The sequence below is a fragment of the Phascolarctos cinereus genome, unplaced genomic scaffold, assembly GCF_003287225.1.
Source record: "Phascolarctos cinereus isolate Bilbo 61053 unplaced genomic scaffold, phaCin_HiC Scaffold_4;HRSCAF=312, whole genome shotgun sequence".
Classification (NCBI taxonomy): Eukaryota; Metazoa; Chordata; class Mammalia; order Diprotodontia; family Phascolarctidae; genus Phascolarctos; species Phascolarctos cinereus.
The window spans coordinates 212,156,824-212,172,642 of NW_027555847.1; the positions used below are offsets into that span (position 1 = coordinate 212,156,824).

A 15,819-nucleotide genomic window follows, 5' to 3' on the forward strand; every position below is an offset into this window, starting at 1 on the left:
TTGACTGTAATTTGTCAGCACCATGATTTTGTACCATAATTTAACATACACAATCACTCTCTCGGAGGAGGGCAACCATCACAGAGGAGGCTGGGAAAATACACAAAATGTTAGGTCACTGAACAGAATTTCCAAAAGCTCCTATCAGCTTTCTCACCAAGAAATTCTTTTGACTCTAGGAAAAGAACCCTATACCTTAAGAAAAATTCACCTATTTTTAAAAATAGATTTTTGTTAATGTCTGTGGTTTCTTCATTGCCTAGATTTCCCCTGTATCTTTCCTACCACCCTTTACCAGAGAGCCATCACTTATTACAAAGAATTTTTTTAAATAAACGAACATTTATTAAGCATCTACTAGCTGCAAGGCATTGTGCTTGGCACGGGGACCACAAGTATTAAAAAAATGGCATGTGGTGCCTGCCCTCAAAACAATTTATAAAATAGTCGAGGATTAATCATATACACAAGTACCACGATACATTAAATTCACCAAGTATTAATTAAGCACCTACTATAAATCAGGCACCCACTATGCTAGGTAGTAGGGATATAGGTACAAAGAACAAAATGAGCCCTATTCCCTCTCTCTTTCTCTCTCTCTCTAATTTATTATTTATTTATTTTAAAATTCTTTTTTTTAAATTTTGCTTCTCTCCCTCCCTCCCATCCCCTCCCCTACCCACTGAGAAGGCAAGCAATATGACATTAATTATATATGTTCAGTCATGCAAAACATATTTCCATATTAGCCATGTTTCCCAAAAAAGCAAAAAAAAAAAAAACAAAGTAGGAAAATTATACTTCAATTTGCACTCAGAATCCATCAGTTCTCTCTCTCTGGAGATGGATAGCATTTGTTTTTCATCACGAGTCCTTTGGAATTGTCTTTGATCCTTGTATTGAGCAGAGTGCCAAATCTTTCACAGTTGATCATCATTACAGCATTATAGTTACTGTGCATAACAATCTTCCAGTTCTTCTCACTTCACTTTGCATTGGTTCATACAGGCCTTGCCATGTTTTTCTGAAACTACCCGCCTTGTCATTTTTTTATAGCACAATAGTATTCTATCACGATCATATGCCACAACTTGTTCAGCCATTCCCCAACTGATGAGCACCCCCTCAATTTCCAATTCTTTGACACCACAGAGAGAGCTGCTATAAATATTTTTGTACACATAGATCCTTTTCCTTTTCCTTTGAGCTCTTTGGGATACAGGCCTAGCAGTGGTATTTCTGGTCAAAGGGTCATAGTTTTATAGCCCTTGGGGCATAGCTCCAAATTGTTCTCCAGACTGGAGTCACACAGCTAGTGAGTGTTTGAGGCCATTGAACTCGGGAAAATGAATCTGACTCCAGGCCAGGCACTCTATCCACTGTGCCACCTAGCTACTACTGATTAGCAAGTGCATAATTAAGATCCCAGAATTAATAAATATGGAACATGCTTCAAATTGTGCATAAGCACAAAAGAGAGAGTTTTCTTCGAAACTTGTCAATAAACAAACTCATAGGATCCTAGATTTAGGATTAGAATGGATTTTAAAAGTAACCTACTCTGTCCCCTCATTTTACTAATGAAGGGACTGAGATCCAGAGAGGTTGCAATTTCTTGCATCAAGAACTGTAGAAGTGAAGTTCCTCAAGTATGGAACATTGCATACAATGACAGATCTTTTTATACATCAATCAATCAATCAGTTTTGCTAAATTTTTTTCCTATTTTTTTCTTCTTAAAAATTTCTTTATAATTTATAAAAATAAGAGCCATGCCCCAATTGATAAATGATTAAAGGATATAAACAGGCAATTTTCAGAAGAAGAAACCAAAGTTATCAACAGTCATATGGGAAAAAAATGCTCTAAATCACTATTGATTAGAGAAATGCAAATTAAAATAACTGAGAAATGCTGGAGTGGATGAGGGAAAAAAACAGGTTACACTAATGTTGTAGTGAACAGGGTTACAAGGTACTAAGTGGCTTCTAAATGCTTTTCTTTTACTTTTTTCAAGGGGTAGAGGGGTATGTGGCTCCTTGACCTAGGTGAGTCAGAGGGATTAGAGGATCCATCTCAGAATTATAGATCATTAGAGCTGGAATTGACCTTAGACATCACAATGTACAGCTCACTCATTTTGCAGATGAGAAAACTGAGACCCAGAGAGATAAAAGTCACACGGGTAGTTAGCAGCAAATTTGGAATTTGAACCCATGCTCTTCTCACCATGGTCTCCTGAGTAACTGCTTTTATTTGCATGGTTGAGCTCCCACAGAAAGAAGAGGAGGTCTGTGTGCTTATGTGTGTTTTTTGTCCTCTTTATGAAAATAGGTCGTAAGTCTCATTGCTTCAGTGAAGGTGGTTTTGTTGTCCTTGGTTTTTGTTTTTTTGGTCTAGACCTATGATTTTTACCTGTGTGGTGAACTCTTGGTTTGAAAACTCCTTTCCCCAATATAGATGAAGTCAAGTGACTGAAGCTAATACGTGTCAAAGGCAGGACCCACACCTAAAAGGCTTGATGCTATCCATTCTGCCATCCTATCTCCCCTCTTGATGTATTTACATCCTAAAAATATACCAGGTTTACTTTGGTAATTATTTTTAATTTGTCTCTTGTAAGCAATCTTATAATCAAAGATCCAAAATAAAGTAGATTACTGGGGCAGTTATTCTTAGATCATTCATGAAGCTCATGGGGTGATAGATTCTGAGCTGGAAGGAACCTCAGAGTTCAGTTCCATATTTTGCATGTCAGGAACTTGCCCAGGATTACATAGATTGTAAATGTCTAAGGAGAGATTTGAACTCATATCTTCCAACTCCAGTGTCAATGTTTTTTTTTCCAGTCCTGAAAAGACCTTAGTTTAAAAGGACCAAGGTCTCCCAGTGCATCCTGGGCCATCTCCAGTCATCCTGATCTATATCTGGCCACTGGACCCAGATGGTTCTGAAGGAGAAAATGAGGCTGGTGACTTTGCACAGCTCTCCCCTCACTCAAATCAAAGTCAATTGGAAGTCATGTCATCATCTCCCTGATGTCATGGTCCTCTTCGAGAATGAAGGACAAACCACACAAGCTCCCTAAATTCCTTCCTTGTTAATTTGGTCTGGTGCTTCATTCATCTGTCATTATGGCTCTAAATGTCAAACTTCTCTGTGATGTAGAAGAAGGAGCCCTGTGTTTAATGTCAAAGGACCTCAGTTCAAATACTGCTTCATCGTTATCTTTGGCAAATATCTTTCTGAACTTTAGTTTCCTCATCTATAAAATGAGAGGTTCATACTAGATGAATTCTAAATCCTATAATCTATTCACAAGGGCAAATAAGCAGCTTCCTTTTGGGGATTTCTCACAAGGAAGGTGATACATATGGTTATGGAATGCCCCTAAAATCAGTTCCTCAAAAACCAAGCCACTCCAAAATGTACCTGCACCTCAGTTCCCTCTTTTAACTTCTTATGTCTATTGTCTTTTGGACTCCAATAAAAATATTATTTCCTCCATTAAAAAAATTCAGAACATGATGAAATCTCTAGTTGAGTTTCTGGGAAGTAAAGAGTACTGAATTGAAAAATACATAAATATATAAAGAATATATAAAATGGGTATAATAGTAATATCTACTTCATAGAGTTCTTTTGAGGATCAAATTAAATAACATATGTAAAGCATTTTGTAAACCTTAAAGTGATATTTAAATGCTGGCTATCATCTCTTCCCAGTTTTGGAAGTTGTATAGGTGCTTTGCGTTTGAATTCAACGTGATATCTTTTCCCTCATCTGCCTTCCTGAGCAGCTGAGGGTTCTACCTGTCTTCTCCAACATTTCCGAGAAAGCAGACACATTTCCTCCTTGATGAGTCATAAAGTGTTTTCTTCCCTGGGCAAGGTACACAATCACATGAGCAGTTTTAGATTAGTCACTCTTATCTCTGGGCCAAGGTGGGGAGCATCTGTGCTATTTCTTCAAACTTTGTTCCCTCTTAAATGTGGCTATTAGATTTTTGGTTTTGGGTTTTTTTTTTTTCACTTAGGTAAAATGGTGAGTTTTCTCCTCTGGAGAAATTAAAATAATAACCATTCCTTTCATTTTTGCTTTAGCAGATAGTTCTGGACACAGCAGCGTTTTCCATCCTAACCTTTGTAAGAAGGAGATTTTCGTTGTCCTCTTTACTATTTGCCTTCTCACTCCTTTGAATAAGGAATTGTTGTCATTTAGGACAAGAATGTTTCTGGGAATAATGTTCACATCTATCAGGAAGTTCTGATTGTTTCCCCTCTCTCTTATTTAGTTATTCCCAATTTAATGACTATAACAAGGTCCATGGGAGACAATGGAGTATAGTGGAAAGTTTTGGAGTTAGGAAAGGTCAGGTTCAAATTTCTGACACATATTAAATGTTTAACCCTAAGCAAGTAATTTAACATCTTGGTTTCCCAAGTAATTATCTAAGAATACTTTACAGACCGGTTGCATATCTGCATTGGTGGAAGAAGACTCCATACCAGGTGTTTCCACTTTAATGAAAGCACTAGTCTAGACCTGTTAATAAATAGTACGTATTGAAGTTATGTCTTTGATCCAGCTTAGTAACAATAGATCTTAGGTTCAAAGATTTCATTTTGGCCTTGGGGTTAATAGGCAGTACAGTTTGGAAACTCACAGCAGTCAGCATTTTCTGGGGTTTTGAATTAACTAACATGTATTCACTGTGTATGTGAAACTCCAGAATGTGGTTATTCTTAATTTATAAATGAAGGATAAATAAGATGCCCTTATATGTGCTCATTGTTATCACAACCTGAGAAAAATAATAATAGTGCAACCCTAAGCTGTAATTAGGGAAATTTTGCTATTTCAGATAAAAACTCCTGGGACTGTAATTTAATGCTGTTCTGAGTTTTGATTCCAAGTATGATTGTCTTATTAAGCCAATAGTCCACCATTCGAGGAGAATGTCATGTGTCGCCCAAAAGGTCTGAGAACTGCTACAGGGGGATATCTGTGCTCCAGAAAGGTTGAGGGGTTGACCTTGGAATTGATCACAAATTTAGATTAAAAAAATACTTAGATCTTTCATACTTGTATCTTATTATAGTAACTCAGATATTTTCATTTTAACTATTAATCAATAGATTTAGTATTGCAACAACAAAACTTTTGCTGTTTATAGATTATAGAAATTTGCTATGAAAGGAAAAAGGAGGGGCAGCTAGGTGGCGCAGTGGATAGAGCACCGGCCCTGAAGTCAGGAGGACCTGAGTTCAAATCCGACCTCAGACCAAACACTTGACACTTACTAGCTATGTGACCCTGGGCAAGTCATTTAGCCCCAATTGCTAAGAAAAAGGAGGAACGTGGTTATGATTATAGAATTTGTGGTCAATTCCATATTCTAAGCAACTGAGTAAATGAGTTCTTAGGTTTGCCACTACTTGCTAATAGTTATATATTCATGCATTTTTATGAATCTGAGGCCTAGGCTGTATAAATATAAATACATATACATATATATACACACACACATGTGTGTGTAAATATAAATACGTATACATATATATACACACACACATGTGTGTGTATATATGTATTCGTGTATATGTATATATGTATGCATGTATTTATGTACATATGTATGTATATATACAATTGACTTCCAAATATTTCTAATGGGAAATTCAGGCTTTGAGTATGTTTAGTAATAAGTTCTAAAAATTAGATGAAGGATTTAATTCATAAAATTAAAATGTACATTAATAATTATAAAGAAATTTTAAGATCATCTTTTTCTTACTTTGAAGTTTCTGTCTAACATTATTAAGGGACAGAAGGGCTCATTTTCTAAGTCAGGTTCTCATGGGTTTTTTGTTTGTTTGTTTGTTTGTTTGTTTTTAAGATTCTTCCTTCAGCCTGTTGATAGCAGTGTCCATATCGGATACAGGGTTGGGCAAAGGTAGAAAGAGCAAGTGCTATGTAAAAACTGAAATTCTCTGAAGTTTCAGGTGAATTATGGGCTCCCAATTTGGTGTTCTTCTTATTGATCTGTTGTTAATAGGATTAATCCATAGGATCTGAACTGATTTTCATCACATAGTAAACACTATATAAATGTTAGCTATTGTTATTTTTATTTAGTGTAATTATCCTATACTGCTTTTTGAATGCAATTGGTACAGAATACCAAATTGATAGATGAACTAGTTTCTATATAAGAGAATTTGGAAATACATTCAGCTGAATTGATGTTATTTGACTGGGGGAAACTTTTGTGATGTGTTTTTTAAATCTATAATGTTATTTGTTGTTAGGCTTCTAATTTTTCTTGTATTCTGATTTTTGGGAAATTGTCATATATGAACTGCTATTACTTTGAGAAAAATGATAGCCAGAGGGTGATACAATTGTATCATTAGAAAAGTAACTTCCTTTTTAATCTGGATGCTCTTGGATTATAAATGGAACAGGTAAAGAATGTGGTCACTAAGTTTAAAACTGTATGATATTTAATTGGGTATATTTTGCTTTAAAATGGATAATAATATCTTCCTGTTATTATATTATGTTATATTATATATTATTAAATATTGTTATATCCTATCCTATTCTATTCTATTCTATTCTATTCTATTCTATTCTATTCTATTCTATTCTATTCTATTCTATTCTATTCTAATAATAATAACTTCCTTTTTGGGAAAAGAGTACCATAGACCTCTTAGGCTGTCCTTATCTGTGAGGTTCCTTGGGACTTTCTATTTGGGCAACTTCATTAACCCTATGAAAGAAGCTGCAAAAATAATGGAATGGTTTGATGAGGGACTAAGACCACTCCCAGGCAAAGGGGAAGGACTTTACTTATAGTAAAGAGTAAGTTCTGTCTGATAGATTGTTTTGCCATCACCTATGAACATTATGAAATTTTACCTGTTAATTATATAATATATATATAATATATATATATAATATATATATATAATATAATTATAATACATCTTTGAGCCAACTTAGTAACAATAGGACTTAGATTTAGAGATTTTATTTTGTTTTAGAGGTTAACAGGTAATACAAGTATCTGTTAGTCTGAAAGTTTACAGTAGCCAGAATTTTTCTGGGGTTTTTGCATCCACTGTGTGTATGGGACTCCAGAATGTGGTCACTCTTAATTTCTAAATACTTGATTTCTGCTTCAGGATGGATTTAAACTTTGTGCTTTTTGTTAATGACTACTGCAATTTGAAAGCAACAATAATAACCTAGCCCTAAGCTATGATTAATGAAATTTTGCTATCTGAGGTAAGATATCTTGGGACTATAATTTAACATTATTCTGAGTTTTGATTTCAGACATGGTTGTCTGAATTGTCATTGAGCTATAGTCTACCATGCAAGGGAAATGCTATGTGCTTCCCAGAGTGAGTGCAGTCTGAGATCTACTACAAGTAGAGGTCTGTGCCTAGGAAAAGTTGAAGGGCCACCCTTTCAGAGGTAAAGGTAAGATCCTCTTGACATAGTTTCCCCATTGTTCTATTCCCTTTCTGAATAGGAAATTTTCCCACTTGGTTAATTCTGAGCTTAGTCATGATACCTTGTGAATAATGTGAAACTTTGTTGTATTATTGGCTGTTATCTTTGACTTTTACCTGGAATCGAACAGAGCTTGAGGAGTTCTTTGTTTTTCCCTGTCATGCTTATATTGGGTCAGACTGTGCACTTGACAGGACAGTTGTCACATGTCCCTCCTTTTTCCTTTTATAGCAAATTTGTATAATCAGGGCAGGTGAATAGTACAAGTTTTTGTCATTGCAATATTAAATCTATTAATTGATAGATAAATACTGAAACATCTCTGAGTTACTGTGGTAGCATGCAAGCATGAAAGATCTTACTATTTTTAATCTGCATCTGTGGTCAACTCTATATCCCAAGCAATTAAGTGATGAAAGAAATGATTATTTCTTTCATATATTAATAGCCAATCATTAAATTAGAACTACAGGGTTTTCTACTTCCTCATCCAGAAATCAACCATTGTGGGAAATCTTGGGTAAGATTTACCCAGCCAAGAAGGCTAAGATCTAATCAAAGAGAATAAAGAAATTCTAAGTTTAGGTGAATTGGTGGATTCCTGCTCATTATCTTTATTCAGAGAGATCTGGGAAAATGTGAATTCTCCCGTTTGTCAGATGGGTAATATGGATACAAATAATTCTCTTTCACCAGATCTGAGTGTTCAGTGTCAGTACCCTATAACCCTCATTGGAATAAGCCTACTTCTCATTATAATATTCATTCTCTCATTACTTGTTAACCAATCAGTTTTGATTTCTACCCTCAGGTACACCCCCTTTCCAAAGACAAGCTCTGTCTCTTTGCTCACTGAGGGGAACAATAAGCCTATGTTTTGGACTGATTTCTAGATTTAGTTAATAAAACTGATTATAATTTACCCAGAAACTCTTTCAGAAATGTTCAATCATCACAGTGAATAAGTTCTTAGGTTTGCCATCTCCTTGCTAATAGTTATATATTCATGTATAAGAGTAGGTCCTTATAGTATCACATTCTTTCAGGATGATATAAAGATAACATATATTCTCAAAAGAGGGGGATAGATGGAAATGTTAATGTTTACAATTTTTAAATTTAATTTATTTTTTGTTAAATTTTAAGTCTTCCTTCTTCCCACCCCATCCCACATTAGAAAAAGCCATCATTTGACACCCATTTATAAAATACATATAAAACCACAATATGCTTACTTCAATTTATCAGTTCTTTCTCTGGAGGTAGGTCCTTTATAGTTGATTTGAGTATTTATAGTACTCAGAATAACTTGGTTGTTCACAATTATTCTTCAAATGATACTGCTGTTGCTGTATACAATGTTTTCTTGGTTATGATCATTTTACTTTTTGTTATGTCATGCAAGTCTTTCTAAAATCAACCAGCTCATCATTTCTTTTTTTATTATTATTATTTTCATCATTTCTTAGAAGACAATAGTATTGCAACATGATCATATTCCACAACATGTTTAGCCATTCCCCAGCTGATGAACATTCTCTCAATTTCCAGTTCTTTGCTACCACAAAGAGAGCTGCCATACATTATGTGATGATCAACTATGAGTAACAACTCTTTTTTTTTTTAAGGCTGCTCAAAGTTTATTAGTTTCCTTTGAGTGCAAAGTAAACAGGTTACTGAGGCTGCTGGAAAGCACATACGTGATTCAGATAGTAAAAAAACCAAACAATAACAGTGTGGTTTCTTTTACTATTTTTTGGTGTTTTGCTTTTGTTTTCCTTAAAAAAAAAAACACACGCGCACAACAACTACTTCTACACTTAAGCAGCCTGTCTATTCTAAGGGAATAGGTGGGAGAGAGAAGGGGGGGAAGAGGAGGGGAGGGGAGGGAAGGGGGAAATGGGCTCTGATGCCTAGCACACTTCAGAAGGGGGGGGAGCAGCAAGGAGGGTGCTGCTGCTCATGCAGAAGGCCCAGTGCTGGGCTCGCTGGGCTCGCTGACATGCCGCTTCCTCGTGGCCTCCTGAGCCAGGTCACAGGTGATCGTACCATGAGCAACCTGGAAAGTTCCTGAGTGCTCTGGGGATTCCATTACAGTTGTTATGAATGGATGACTCGACTTCCCGAAGAAGAAGCTTGCCCACCAGTGGCCTGTCTGATCTGGGAAGACCAGGATGATGGGGGATCACTTCCCCAGAATACTCAGCACTTCCACAGGAGCTGTTGCTGGAAGTGGAACCCAGACGCCTTCGGCAGTAGTCGTGGGTTGCTACGAGTGAACCGCTGGACGGGATTGCTGCCATGTTGTTTGTTCTTATTGTGATGATGTAAACCTTAGTGGCGGCTCCCGAGCAGCCCCTGTCAGACAGTGGGCTGCGGCGGACGATCGCGGATGACCCGGCTCGGGGGAAGGGGGCGCTAGGCCACAGAGCCCATTTGTAAAGGAGATTACGGAAGGATACTCCACGGCAATGAAAATGAGAGAGTTCTTTGGCTTTGATAACTTAACTCTTTTCAAAAAAGCAATGATCAAAGACAATTCCAAAGGACTTATGATGGAAAATGCTATTCATACGCAGAGAAAGAACTAAATGGAGTCTGAATACAGATCAAATCATACTATTATCACTTTTTTAATTTTTTTGTTTTTTTTTTCAATTTGGTGTGTCTCTTCTCTCACAACATGACTAATATGGAAGTTTATTTTACATGATTGCACATCTATAACCCACATCAAATTGCTTATCATTTTAGAGAGCAGGGAGGGGAGAGAGGAAGAAAAATTTGAGACTCAATTTTTTTTAAAGAATATTAAAAATTGTCTTTACATGCAATTAGAAAAAATAAAATACTGTTTAAAAAAAGAAAAAGCAAGAGCTGCTATAAATATTTGAGAACATATAGGATCTTTTCATTTTTCTCTGATCACCTTGGGAAACAGACTGAATAGGGCTATTGCTGGGTCAAAGGGTATACATAGTTTTATAATTCTTTGGACAAGTTTATAATTTGGATGAAGTAGTAAACGTTGAGAAAAGAATAAGACTAGACTGTTTTCTAAGACCTAGGATACATATATGGTTGGCTTCCAAAGGTTTCTAATGAGCTATACAGGCTTTGAGTATGGTTTAGTAGTAAGTCCTCAAAATTAGATTAGGGATTTTACATGTGAAATTATATTAATAATCATAAATAAATTTTAAAATCATGTTCTGTTCCTATTTTGAAGTGTCTCTCTGATAATATTAAGAGGCAGAAGGGCTCATTTTCCAAGTCAGGCCTTCATAGGTCCTTTTTAAAATTCCTTCAGCCTGCAGACAGCATTGTCCGTGTCAGGTACAGGGTAAAGATAGTATGAGCAAATGGTATGTAAAAACTGAAATTCTCTGAATTTTCAGGTCAATTACAGGTTTCTAATTTGATGTTCTATAGTTCTGTTGTTAATAGGATTAGCTCCATAAGGTTTGAACTGGTTTTCACCATATGAACTAGTTACTGGAGAAGCAAATTTAGGAGGCTGTACTATTAAATTTTACTGAGTCTCGGTTACTGGCAGATTTTAGCAGTATAAAATAGGGAATCACTACAAGTGATTTGGAACCAGAGAAGTAGATCTTCTAGGAAAAGCCCACTGCAGAGCTGCTGTAAGAATGAGGCCTATTCTAGAATTTCCAAGGGAAGAAGTTTCTAAGGAGCAGATGAGCACAAGTGGGACTCAAAATGGACATTGGGAGTGGGTTACTGGGAACAAGAAGCCTTGATGTTATATAATATTGATGACTATTATTGTATTATTTTGCGTTTAATGTTTCATGACATTTATATTTATCTGTAAGAGAGGTATACCTAAATTCCTTTTATTTATTGTTTGAGAATCAGGGCCATTCCTCCTGCAACTTTTGGTCAACTGAAAGCCTATCTTCTACTTATATTAGACCTGGCCAAAACTTAAAATAATAAGGTTAACTGTTTGACATTCCTTCAAATAGGAGCGAAAGAGAAGTTTGAGCTTCTTAAAGTGATTTAGTTATTTGTCAGCTACCCTAGCTAACTGATGATATGCAAATCTTCCTTCTCAACTAGTCCATTGTGAACCCTTTAAATTAATATTTTAGTTATATAAATAATTATTTTAATTAGCATTTAATCTGTAACCTGATTTAGTTTACCTATAGAATCTGCTTCATAAGGTGTGTCTCCTTAAGGGATGTATGAGATTATGACTTTTGTTTCACTAAGTTTGTTCAACTTTTATGACATTGAAGGAAACATGGGATTATAATGTTTTATGATGTTCATGGCCGTAGTGTAATTGTTTCCTAGTATAAGTTTAAGTCCCTTGACTTACAGCCCCCTGAGACTAAAAGGGCTCTTCATTCTCTCCTCAGGATGGCTGACCACTGCAGCTTTTGGATCCCCAGCTACTCTGTGATTGTCAGATCTTTGGAAACCCTAACTTCCACAGGCACCTCTGACCATTTCATGTAACCCCAGCCCACTTGCAAGAATATGATACAAGGGCTCTCAGAAAAACCTGGAAAGACTTATATGAACTCATGCAAATTGAAGTGAGCAGAACCAGGAGAACAGTATACATGGTGACTGCAATATTATACAATGGCTACCTGTGAAAGACTTAGCTATTCTCAGCAACACAATAATCCAAGACAATTCAGAAGGACTTAGATGAAAAATGCTATCCATTTCCAGAGAAAAAACTAATGAGTCTGAATGCAGATCGAAGCATACTTTTTTTTAACTGTATTTTTCTTGGGGGATTTTTGGTCTGTGTTTTCTTTCATAACATGACTAATATAGAAATATATTTTGCATGACTGCAAATGTTTAACCTATATCAAATTGCTTATCTTCTCAATGAGGGGGGAGGGGAGGGAGGGGAAAGGAGGGGAAAAGAGAATTTTAAACAGAGAAAGAAAATTTTAAAAAACAAATGTTATGATTGCACATATATAATCTATATCAAATAGCTTACCATCTTAGAAAAGAGGTGCTAAGGGAGGGAGGGAAAAAATTTGAACTCAAAATCTTAAAAAATTTAATGTTTAAAATTGTCTTTTCATGTAATTGGGGGAAAATAAAATATTATTTTTAAATGTTAGACTTATTTTACATGTGTTGGAGGAAACTATTAATATTTTAATATTAATTAATTAAAAATTAATTTAAAAATAAAGATTAAAAAAAAGAATATGATCCATGGCTCTTTGTCAGGATATCGTGCTTCTATAACACAAAGAGAGAGGAATTATGGATCCTGACCCCTTCATTCTGTCACCTGCTAATGCCCCCTCATCATGTTCCCTGACCAACCTGGAATAAAGTATCAACATGTCCTGTTTTGCACCCCAACTGCTTAACTGCAATGTCCTGGGTTCGATGGACAAAGAGGTATGAAATAAGATCTTCCCCAAGGTCCTAGAAACACATACTCCATCCCTAGTCCTCTCTGGCTCTATAAAAACATTGCTCTCTCCCTGAATGGTGTGACTTTATTTGTATGACAGAGTTACCTTTACAGGCAAATTCAATAAACTGTGCTTTGGTTTAAAACGTCTGGTCCTGGTTACCTGATTATTCCCATCTCCCCACAAGATCCTCAGATGAAAGGTTCTCCAATGAGGCCTGGCTGTATTCGTGGTTATTTCTGCATGGCATCCCATTTGATTCTGGATGGGGAAGGCCTGGAACAATTCCGCTGTTTACCCATCAGGTAATTTATTTAGAGTTGATTGCTTCGTGGAACTCTCTGGCACTTTCTAAAGATGGCTATAGATTGATTCATGTACTTTTCAAACGCAGTGCTTCTTAGATCCCAAATATTTGAACCTAGCTCCAATAAGGTGTTAGACCTTTTCCTTTGGGAGTCAATAGTCAATAAACATCTATTGAGTGCCTACTTTGTGCTCTGAGGATTCAAACACACACAAAAACACTCTCTGCCCTCAAGGAGCTTAAACCTAATTGGAGAAGACAATACACAAAGGAAGCTAAAAAGCAGCGTGTACCCTGAGCTGCCAGCATAGTGTGCTTGGAGTGGAAACCAAGCAGAGCTGCTGATGGAGAATGAATAAAGTATTACTAGAGGGCAAGGTTTTCAGAGGGAAGAAAAAAAGCAAACTCATCATCTAAGCACAAGAAAGCACGAATAAAAGGGATAGAACTTGTGAGAAATAATAATACTAAGAAGTTAGGTTTCCATAGGATGTTGCAGTGTTGGGGTGGTGTGAGCACCACCAACCAATCAGCTTTTAGAAGAGGATGCTGCAAACTTTCTGATAGAGGGGGCCCAGGCTGAAACGGGCTCAAACTGGTCAGGATCAAAGGGACCGTCACCAAGTTTTTGCTAACATGCATGCTTAATTAGCCTCATACATATTATCTGACATACCCCAAGGAGGGAACTTTGCTGATTTACATAACATGGGACACATGATGAGGGAGGAGAAACATGTCAAGGAGGAACATGGGATGGGTGGTTTCCAGAAGATTGTAACCTGGAAGAGTTCGGACCAGTCTGAGCTCTGAAGGGAGGGGCTGCACTGGGCGAAAGCTAAGGTTAAAAAGCTTGCTCCCGCTTCTTTATCAACGCATTTCTCTTGTTGCAGGGAACGCACCTGCTTCTTGCAAAAAACGTAGTAAACGATTCTTCTTTCACTCTGGACCGTAGTTTCATTATTGGCCAGGAACTGAGCCTTGCTCTACTTAGGGAGGGGCTTGGTGGGCTTATTTATAACAAACTGAAACCCCTCCCAAACACCTGGTGATTTCTGGAAAGCAACCCAAGTAGAAACCTGAATGAACCAATGAAGAATTTAAAAAGCATTTATTAAGCACTTACTATGAACCAAGTAAGCACTGTGCTAAGTGCTAGGGATACAAATTGAAAAACAGACATACTCTGTAGCTTATTGTATAATGGGGGAAAGCAGTGCCTAGGAAGGTGCACTTTGGTCAGAAAGTTACAGGGATAGTGAGTGGGGCCAGCCGATGACACACCTCATCCAGAAATAATACCAGAGTTGATTGGATCATGGCTCATGATTCCCATACTGGGGAGAACGGATGTGGGGAACAGAGGGTAATGTAAAAGAGAAAGGGAGAAGCGCTACACTGGGGAGGAAAATAATTTTTAATATGAAAAAAATGAATGTTAGGCATTATACCACCTTTCCCTTCAATTAACTGTGGTTTCATCTTCAAATAATTTAAGCTTATTTTTTTTCACTATAATTGCATGAAAATCATTTTGCAATTCTCCCTATAATTGTCCAGGCCATATCAAAAGGTGGGTGTGGTGACATGCCCTTGAGTATCCTTGAGAACACAAAGGCTCACAATCTTTTCCCATTTCCACATGAAGGAAAAAGGCCAGATTCTTTTCTTATCTCTGGTTGCTGTGGGTTCAGGGCTCCTTATCTCTGGATCTGACCTAGTCTCTGTGTGGTTAGGCACATGAGATGGAGGTTTTTGTTTTTTGATTGGGTTTTTTTTTCCCCAAATAGTGAGAACAGTCATGCCCTACATATTTGGGAACTGAATCTAGATAAGGTAAGGTCATAGGGAGAAAGGGAGCCAGTAAGGGTAGGGTTCAGAGCCCCAAGGTGGAAAAAAAAAGCAGTTTCAAAAATAGGCATGATTAGGGAAGGTGGTCTATGTCTGCTAGAGTAATCTTCCTGAAGCAGACCCAGAAACCTGCCCCTGCCTTGCTCAGAAAACTTTCTCTTGCCTAATGGAAACAGCATTCAGAGTCAGAAACCTGAGTTCACATCCTGGCTCTGACGCTGAAATTCATGTGTGACAATGAGCTACATCCTGACTCTGATACTTAATTGCATGTGTGACAATAAGCCAGCTACCTTACCACTTAGTAGCCTCAGCAGTAAAACTCTGAGAATAATACCTCTACTATCTACTTCACAAGGCTGTTAGAAAAGTTTTTTGCAAACCACAAATGTACTATGTCAATGTGACTTACTAATATTATCACTAGAAAACCCTTAGGTACCAACCTTATCTCTATTGACTTCCTTTTTTTCCCCCACCCTTGGTTTATCTGAATTCTAGTCTCAAATATGGAAAGCAAAGTCTTATATTCACGGAGGAATAAAAAAAGACCTCTGTATTCTGGTCGCATAGTACAGTGGGAAAAGTCTGGAATTTAAAGCATCCCTGGCTTCCCTAGTTTTCCTTCAAAAGGCAGCTAAAAACTCCAGGAAACCTTTCCTAATATCCTTAATTCTCTCCTCTCTTGCTTATCTCTAATTTAT

The 15,819-nt window shown here is 36.9% G+C and overlaps 1 pseudogene; it reads right to left on the minus strand.

The window, feature by feature from the left end:
- Nucleotides 1-9,403: 9,403 nt before the first annotated feature.
- Nucleotides 9,404-9,994, minus strand: LOC110193522 (pancreatic progenitor cell differentiation and proliferation factor pseudogene; annotated as a pseudogene).
- Between the last annotated feature and the right edge of the window lie 5,825 nt (nucleotides 9,995-15,819).